At 39.4% G+C, this 9,456-nt stretch overlaps 2 pseudogenes across 2 annotated transcripts; both read left to right on the top strand.

The window, feature by feature from the left end:
- Positions 1-5,749: 5,749 nt before the first annotated feature.
- Positions 5,750-6,026, top strand: LOC308415141 (cytochrome c oxidase subunit 7B, mitochondrial-like; annotated as a pseudogene). Its single transcript has one exon. The product of its transcript is annotated as a cytochrome c oxidase subunit 7B, mitochondrial-like (transcript).
- Positions 6,027-8,840: 2,814 nt separating this feature from the next.
- Positions 8,841-9,216, top strand: LOC308414450 (homeobox protein Crxos-like; annotated as a pseudogene). The gene has a single exon. The product of its transcript is annotated as a homeobox protein Crxos-like (transcript).
- The last annotated feature ends 240 nt before the right edge of the window (positions 9,217-9,456 follow it).

The raw sequence follows: 9,456 nt of genomic DNA, 5'->3' as shown, positions 1-9,456 counted from the left end.
CGGAAGGCTGATGAAACATACCTGGTTATTTCATTTGAAGATTTTTTAACCTGTAAGTCACCTGTAATAAAAGAGTCTGTCATTCCCAAACATATCTTTTTAGGCTGCTATGTTATGTTATAAAGACCTTACATTACCATTAACTAAAGCTGAAGACAAGATCAGTTCATAGAGTAGTGTTAGGAGAAAGAGGCCCTTGTGGCCCTACCCACTTGCTGAGGATCTATAACAGTCAATGATTTCTGGGTTTTCTTCTCTTCAGCTACTGGTAGGTAATTTATACTCTTGCAATAACCCCTAACCCTTGCTTCTGTAGGGAACCTTATTTATTTATTTTTTAAGCCTTTCAATATTTATTTTCTTTTTTTCCAACTTTATTTTAAAAAACAGAGATACATATATAGATTATTAAAAAGCATTTTAGCATAAATATATATGAATATATTTTTCACAGTACTTGATTTTTTAAAGGTCTGATAATATGCATTGAAATCTTACTATTTACAAAGATTATAAAGTATATGTAAAATAAAATGTAACATGGAAATAGTCAAAGTTTTTGGTATGTAAAGATTAAACATAATGATTTTTAACTACCAAAAATTGCCACAAGGCTATTTTCTTAGCTCTTGAGTTATTAATGGTTTAAGGTCTAGGTGTACCCCACTCTGAGAGGGTGCTATGCTATACACTTATTTTTTTCTAAGAAAGACTGAGCCTTCCATTTTTTGGCCTTTTTTTTTTTTTTTTTTTTTTTTTTTTTTTTTTTTTTTTTTTGGAGCATCATATTGTCTGTGAGTTTTTTTCCTTGGGTACTGAGAGCTTTCTGAGGCTATGAGGCTTTGTCACTGAGGCAAAGAGAGAAAGCCTATGGTTCAGGACACTTTCCACACAACTGGGGTGGTCACCCACTCAAACTGTGGCATGCTTCTACAGACTGAGCTCTGATGTGCATAGTACAAGATGCACGGCGCCATATCTACCACTACCTTGAAGAGTTCTAGGCCCCAAAGGAATGCAATTGTCTCTAGGCATGAAGGATATAAAGGTAGATTTTTTTAAAGGAAGAAAGAGAGAGAAAACAAGGAATTCTTGTTTGTGAAGTGAAATAGATTTCAACCTTCTTCTTCTTTTCTAACACCAGGAGTAGGGTTATGTTTACAAAAACCTACAGAAGCCAGGGATAAACTATCTACTCAAGACTCAATGACTAAAATCAATTATAATATGAATTCAGCAGAATTATGAGAATTACTTCAAAAGTAGGAAAAGAGTTTATTAAAGTCATTCATCTGGCACTACCACCACTGTTAAGTGAGAAGAAGCTGAATCTGTTTTTGGGTTTTGTGAGCAAAGACTTTCTGGGTTCATGTTCTGGCAGGAAGTTTAAAAAAAAAAAAAACAGGCCCTATAAATGCCTGAAGATAGAACCTAAAAGAAAGATAACCCTATACTATCGGCAGAAGACAAGCACTCAACCCAAGTAAGTGGAGGTTAGGGGAGACTTATCAAACTTAGAATAATAAATTTGGATGAATTATCAACAAATGTGTCTAGGTCTGGACTTTGTAACCTTTCCAAAACACAGACCCCTAAGACAATTTAATGTTAGGGGTGTGTGTGTGTGTGTGTGTGTGTTTTAAGAATATTCTAAACCAGTCATAGTGGCACATACTTGTTCTTAGCCTGAAGCTATAGGATCACACATTTCAAGCCAACCTGGGGAGGATTCTGTGTCAAAAAAGCAAGCAAAATGTTTTTAGAAAGCATTTTGAGTGTCTTAGTACATGTGTGTATAATGTATGCACATATGTGATTGCAGCTCTGAGTACTCTATTGACTTCTTTCAGATGCCAAAGGAGAACACCAGGTGTTGTGCTGGTTTGAATATAATATGTGCCTGTTTGGACATATTGGTGCATACTTTTGATCTCAGCATCCAGGAGGCAGAAGTAAGGGAATCTCTGTGAGTTTTAGGCCAACTTGCTCTATGTAACAAGCTACAGGATATCTGGGACTACATAGAAAGATGATATCTCAAAAAAGAAAGGAAGGAAGGAAGGAAAGAAGGAAGGAAGAAAAAGATGGAGGGAGGGAAAGAGAAAGAAAATTAAATTAAAAAAATAAAAACTAAGAAATAACCCCCATTTGGAGAGGGGAACATTTGGTCCTTGGTTGGTGATCTATGTGAGGAAGTTATAAACCTTTAGGAGGTAAAGCCTTGCTAGAGGAAATACCTCATTTTGGACAGGCTTTGAGGGTTTATAGCCTCACACAAGATCCAACCCATTCTCTCTATTTTGTGCATATAATTAAAGCTGTTGTCCTCAGCTTCCTGCTTCTTCCACCATGTTTCATCTGCCATTAAGGACTCTCCCACTAAAACTATAAACCAAAATAAACTCTCTGTTCCTTACATTGCCTTTGGTCATAGTGATTTATCATAGCAACAAAAAAGTAACTAAAACATGTGTCCTGCTCTATCACCTTCCACTCTTCTCTCTTCGGACAGTCTCTCACAAGATTTGGAGCTAGGCTGGTTGACAGCAAGTCCCATCGATCCTCCTTGTGAAAAGCTGCGATAGCATTCACCACCACAAGACTTCCTTTGCGGCAGCCTGGCCCCTCCCTGTAAACAAACTGTGTGCGCATGTGCAAGAGTGTGTTCGCACCAAGTCTTTGCCCACCCCGGGGCGTGCCAGTGAGATCATGAGTAAGCGACCAATTAGACGTGGACATGCAGCCTTGGGGACTATATAGAGGACAGCTCGCGGGGCCGCGTGGTCTTCCTCTTCAAGATGCTTTGCTGCAAAAGGATCCTGGTGTTCCGTGTGCGTTCTTGCTGGTGAGACGGTAGCGCGGGACACCTCCTGTCTCTGCTCTGCACAGAATTAGGATAATGGGCATGTTACAACCACACTCACCTTTTTACCTGGGTGCTAGGGATTTATTTGAACCCAGAGCCTCATTCTTAAATAGCAATTGTTCTTGCCTCCCGAGTCATCTTCTCAGCCCTGGGAAAAGAAACATACACTAAATGCATAAAAGAAAGTACAATGGAGTACAAAGAAAAACTGTTTCATGGGTAATATAGTAACATGTGTTTCCTCACTATAAGTATATCTAACTGTAAGTAGCAATATTTTCTGGTGAGTCCCATAACTACCATAATTTAAAATCACTGGTAAGAGGTATAGCAGCTCAGTAGAGAATACTTGCTTACTAAGCCTGGGGCCCTAGATTCTAGCCCCAGCAACAACAACAAAGAAAAGGGTTACTGATGTGTATAGAAGGTATTTAGAACCTCTATAACATCTATCATTTGGTTGTTTAAAACATGTTTACCATTGCCATTGCTCATGTTAGTTATAGAAGAAAATGCTAAACATCAGAGAAACTAGAGAAAATAAAGCAGTTTGTTTCCATACAATATTATAGGGCCTGTTAAAATGTTTTTACAAAGTTTTTACTTGGTCCTTGGCTGGTAGATATAGTCATTGAAAGATGATTAGAAGCCGGATATGGTACCATGTGCCTGTAATACCAGCACTCAGGAGCTGGGAAATGAAGATTTCAACTTTGGACCAAGTTGGTATATATAGAGACCTTGGAGACAGGGGAGTTGGGGAGAAAAAGCTCTGGCCTAGTTTGAGGGTTCATATCTACTTTGGCAGATTTAGTGTGTATAGTGGCATTACTGGGAGGTGGCAGAAAAACAAGAAGTAGACCTCACTAAGACATGTAAGTCACTGGGGACATGCCCTGGAAAGACACAGCTTGTCACCAGTTCTGTCACAGTCCTCTCTGCCCCTGGTGGAGGTGAGCAACCTCTGCCACATACTCCCACTACCATCATATCCTGCTTTGCCTCAGGCCCAGTGCAATGGACTCAGCTGTAAAAACTCTGAAACCATGAGCAAAAGTCAGTCTTTCCTCCTTTCAGATTGTTTATCTTCTCTTTTCAGCTGTTTTTCTATTTTTCTCCCCCCCATTGGATATTTTCTTTATTTACATTTCAAATGTTATCCCCTTTTCCAGTTTCCCCTTATAAATCCCCTTATCCTATCTCTCAGATTATTTCTCTTGGTTATAAATAGAGTAAATAATAATAATAGTTTTAAAACCCTGAGTAAAACAGGCCACTTTCTGTGTATGGTGCCAGTGACTGGACTTAAAGACTATGTATCTGTTAATCTGTGTTCTAACTGAACTACTAAATGTACCACTTATTCTAACAAAATTCGATATAGATGACTTGTTTTGTTTTGTTTTTTAATAAATGTATATTTCTTATGGTTCTGGATTCTGGGTAGTGCAAAATCAAGGCAGAGTGTTTTTCTATCTGGGGAGGGCTCATTTACTGTTCTAGATGGAGATTTCTCCCTGGATCCTCATGTGATGCTATAAGAAAAAAGAAAGAAAAAAACCAATCCAGCCCTCTGGGGTTCTTCTTTAATTAGAGCACTAATCCTGCTAATGAGGGTCTATGATCTAACCATTTCCCAAAGACCCCACTTCCTAAAATCACCATACTAGTGACCAGGTTTTAATGTATTAATTGTGGCTAAGAGGGGACAAACATTCAGACCATGGCACCCATAATGCACTTGTTGGCCTGAACTCCATTCACTTTAAAAAATTAAAGAAGCATAACATAGTTGATAACAATCAAAACTGGGTCACATGTTCTTTGCTTTCAGTATATATGAAATGTTTTATATCAAGAGAACACAGGAGTAATCAAATAGATGCAATTTGATCATAAGAATTCCTCAAATCTATACATTTATTCATTCATCACACACTTACTATTGATTCTGGCACAATGTATGTTATAGCAAGTCTTTAATCAGTATAGAATACATACCAAGCTGGAAAAAACAGAAGGAGGAGTCCAGTACAGTATAGAGGGAAAGAAGAGAAGGGTAGGAGGCACCCAAGAAGCCAAGTAGAAGGATCTGGGGCAGAGCATGTAGCCAGGTGTTAAGTTCTTGAAAAAGACGAGCATTACGCACCTAAGTGGTGTCCTGACCAGGGAGAGGGGACTACGAAGTACATGAGAGTGAGCTGACTATAAGTATGAATAGGCAACCAGAAGAAACTGCTGAATTCGCCACCAACCACCGACAGCTTTTGTAGCTTCCTCCACAACTTAGTCCAACCCTGCATAGAAAGATCTGCTCAGTGGTTATTTTACACTCAGAAGTGCACTCAAGAAGACATCATTTAGACAAATAGAAGCAAACAATTTCCATATCCAAGCTTTGTTTCTGAAATGTGAGGTTAAATAATCATTGTCAATCTCAAAAGAAAAAAAATCAATCTGGAGTTTTATTTTTTTTTAGAATAGGACTTTTTAAACAAATAAAATATGACTTGGAGCTAATGTAAATCAAATGTCAGGAAGTTGAAACTAACTTTGGTTTGTACTTTATTTCCTCTAACATTTGCTTCATTTGTAAAATAGCAACTAGGTTTCAATAACACTGGAACAGCACAAACTGCCACGCTAGAATGCTCGAAACACATTTTCTTCCAAAGGCCAGTTCAATAATGAGTTGGTAACTATTGTACTCACAGTACAATACACAGTACAGCTCTAGTAGTGGGCTTCAGGCCTCTGCTGAAAGCCCGATGCCCACATGTCAAGCTCCTAACTCAGTCAAAAAATAAAAATCAGGGGGTAGCTGGGGTAAATTTGCACCAAGGCAGCAGCTGCAATCACCACAGTTCCATCTTTGTCTCCGCAATGTTGCCCTTGGCCAAAAACACACTAAGCCATCTCCAAGTTTGAAGCATTCAGCAAGGTGGTGGCAAGGTAGAGCCATCAGAAGAGGGCACCTAATTTCCATGATAAATATGGAAATGCTATATTAGCAGGTGGAGGCATCGTTTGTGTTTCTACATGGACATATATAACCACCCAAATTGGAATAAAATAGAACCTGACCCCTGTTGGCAGAGTCACCCCAAAAGTCATGCCAACTGGAAATCAAGGAATTGTTTCAAAACCAACTCATAAGTGAATGCCAAATCAAAGAATCATGTACTCATTAAAATATGTCAGATTGAAGAAAAAATAAAGTACCATTGAAACCTTTGAAAAATAAATAAAATTAAAATTTTTTAAATTAAAATTTTAAAAAAAGGAAAAGAAAAAGAACTTGAAAAGAAAAATTATCCAGACTTGAATTCATCGGGAAAACCTTTGGGAGAGCTTGTCAAACAAACAGAACTTTGTTTCAGTGTCTTTCTCCTGCATTAGCTACTAGATGCTATACCATCTGACCCACCTGTGTGTGACTCTGTGGACCAGAACACAATGACTTGTACTCCTCACTCAGTGGCCAAGTGCGACTTCCTCCAAGAGTCCCAGCTATATCTGCCAAAACAATTCAATAGTGAGGTGCCCAGTACCTGTCCACAAGAACACATAATTCAGGGGGGATAGCAATGTCTCTAAAACTGCTAATATCTTATCAATTTTTATTTAAACAAAAATAAAATTCAAAAGGGTTTTTCTTTAAAAAAAAAAAAAAAAAAAGAGGTTCAGAGCTGACCCAGTGCCAGAGACTCTGTAACCAGACCCCATTGGGAGAGAGCCAGTCTCACAAGAGTGCTAACACACCTGAGAGCACAGGTAAGACAACCACTGTTGTTCTGAGGGACCCACCAGGAGCCTTCAGGACACAGGAATTTAGAAGGAGTTACAGTTACAAAGAAGAAGGTTTCAACGTGTGTCTTTATTTTCAAGCTCCCCTCTCCTTTGTTCTGTCCTTTTTAAACAACCCGGGCTCCAACCACCGGATTCCAATACATTTGCTTCTAAGGTTGGCCATAGTTGTTTTTCTAATGCTAAGTGTGTGAGCAGGGGAGGGACTTAGGGAGTGGCTGATTTGGCTAGAGACCATGTCACTCTCTCCTGTGGAGGTGGGGTTTGGGGCTTACCTAGAGCCTTGTACATCTGCCCCATTCCAGTGCATCCAGGCAAAGTGGATTTGCAATTGGGAGTTCAGAAACCACCTACCAGTTGACAGTTACCTGTCTTCAGGACTTTGACTGACCTCAACCTCTCACATTTTCAACTTTTGCCTTTCAAACCCACACTGGACAGATATCATACAGACTATAAGAGAACACAAATGCCTTCCCAGGTTACTATATCCAGCAGAATTCTCAGTTACTATAGATGGAGAAACCAAGATATTCCAGGACAAGACTAAATTTATACAATATCTGTCCACAAATCCAGCCCTACAAAGAATAATAGATGGAAAACTCCAATACAAGGAGGGAAACTATATCCGAGGAAAAGCAAGAAAATAATCCTCTTGCAACAAAACCAAAAGAAGAAAGGCACGCAAAAATAATTTTATCTCTAACAACCAAAATAATAAGAAACAACAATCATTATTTCTTAATATCTCTTAACATCAATGGACTCAATTCCCCAATAAAGAGACTTAGACTATCAGACTGGACACGTAAATAGGATCCAACATTTTGCTGCATACAGGAAACTCATCTCAGAAACAAAGACTGGTACTACCTCAGAGTAAAAAGGCTGAGAAAAAACTTTCCAAGAAAATGGTCCCAAGAAACAAGCTGGAGTAGTCATCCAAATATCGAATAAAATAGATTTTCAACCAAAAGTCATCAAAAAAGATAAGGAAGGACACTTTTTTACTCATTTCAGGTAAAATCTGTTAAAATGAGCTCTCAATCCTGAGCATCTATGCTCCAAATACAAGGGCGCTCTCATAAAAGAAACCCTACTAAAACTCAAGGCATATATTGCATCACATGCAATAATAGATAGAAAACTCCAACACAAGGAGGGTAACAACACCCTAGAAAAAGCAAGAAAGTAATCTTCTTTCAACTAATCCAAAAGAAGACAGCCACACAGACATAATTCCACCTCTAACAATAAAAATAACAGAAAACAACAATCATTGGTCCCTAATATCTCTCAACATTTATGGAATCAATTCCCCAATAAAAAGTCATAGACTAACAGACTGTATACTTAAGGAGGACCCAACATTTTGCTGCATACAGGAAATACACCACAGTGACAAAGAAAGACACTACCTCAGAGTAAAAGGCTGGAAAACAATTTCCCAAGCAAATGGTCCCAAGAAACAACCTGGAGTAGCCATTTTAATATCAAATAAAATTGCCTTTCAACCAAAAGTTATCAAAAAAGATAAGGAAGGACACTTCATACTCATCAAAGGAAAAAGCCACCAAGATGCTAGGCATCAATGGAAGAAGAAGCCCTTGGTCCTGCCAAGACTCGATGCACCAGTGTAAGGGAATATCAAGGTGGGGCAACAGGAGGGAGTGGGTGGGTTGGTGTACACCCTCATTGTAACAAAGGGAGTGGGAATGAGATAGGGGGTATGGAGGGGAAACCGAGAAAGTGGATAATAACATTTGGAATGTAAATAAAATATATCCGATAAAAAATAAACTAAAAAAAAAAAGAGAGAAAAGAAAAAGACCTAAGCAGAGATCGCCCAGTGGTAATGTATCTCCTATTAAGCCCGAAGTCCTGGATTCAAACAAGAGAACCAACACCCAAAATTGTCCTCTAACCTCTCCACAAATGCCATGGCACATGTGTATGCACACACAATAAATGTTTACCATGCTTTAATTTTAAAATTCATTAAAATAAATTTTTAAAATAAAATTTTAAAGCCTTCTTAATGTCTAAGGTCAACAACAAGTTGTGGTTTCAAGGTTTCAAATCCTTTATTAATTTACAAATGAGCCTAACCTGACCTGGTTAAGAACACAAGCTCAAATCACACCTGAAGTGAGCTTCAGATGAGATGGAAGCATTTCTGCATCCTCTGACCTCCTATACCCTGGGTCCCCTTGACCAGAAAGAAGTACAGTTGGGAGCAGCTTTGGGAACTGGAACAACACTTCAAGAAGGAACCATACCCGGACCTCAGAGCTCAAAAGATCATGGCCACCAGACTCAAACTAAAGCAGGAGCAAGGTAAGGCGTGGTTCACCTAGCAATCCTTGGAGCAGGAGATGCACCCTCCCTTCCCTCCCTTGGCCGGGCTGCAGCAGACTTCCTGGAATGATACCTCTTCTCCTTCTCACAAAGCCCTCTGCTGCCAACAACCAAGCTGGAAGTGCAGGCTCATTCCCACCAATCCCCCTGAGTCCTCAACCAGCTGTAAGCACAGTTGCTGATCCCCCTTCCCCATGGGGCCGCTTCAACATGTAGCACAAAGACCACCCTCCACACCCCCTCCCTTTCAGACTCCTGGCTGCACCAAACTCACCAAATTGGTGGATGCATTCCAGAAACCTCAGGGTCAATATTTGAACACCTGGGTGCCAGAACAGAAGACATTGGATAGAAATGGTATGCCAGATGATGTTTCCAACTGGGCCTCCAGTAGAACCTGCAGGGCCACACCCCACAGAGGT

Source organism: Micromys minutus (genome assembly GCF_963924665.1).
Source record: "Micromys minutus genome assembly, chromosome: X".
NCBI lineage: Eukaryota > Metazoa > Chordata > Mammalia > Rodentia > Muridae > Micromys > Micromys minutus.
The sequence above is the reverse complement of the archived record's forward strand: the minus strand, read 5'-3'. Positions and strand labels throughout refer to the sequence as shown.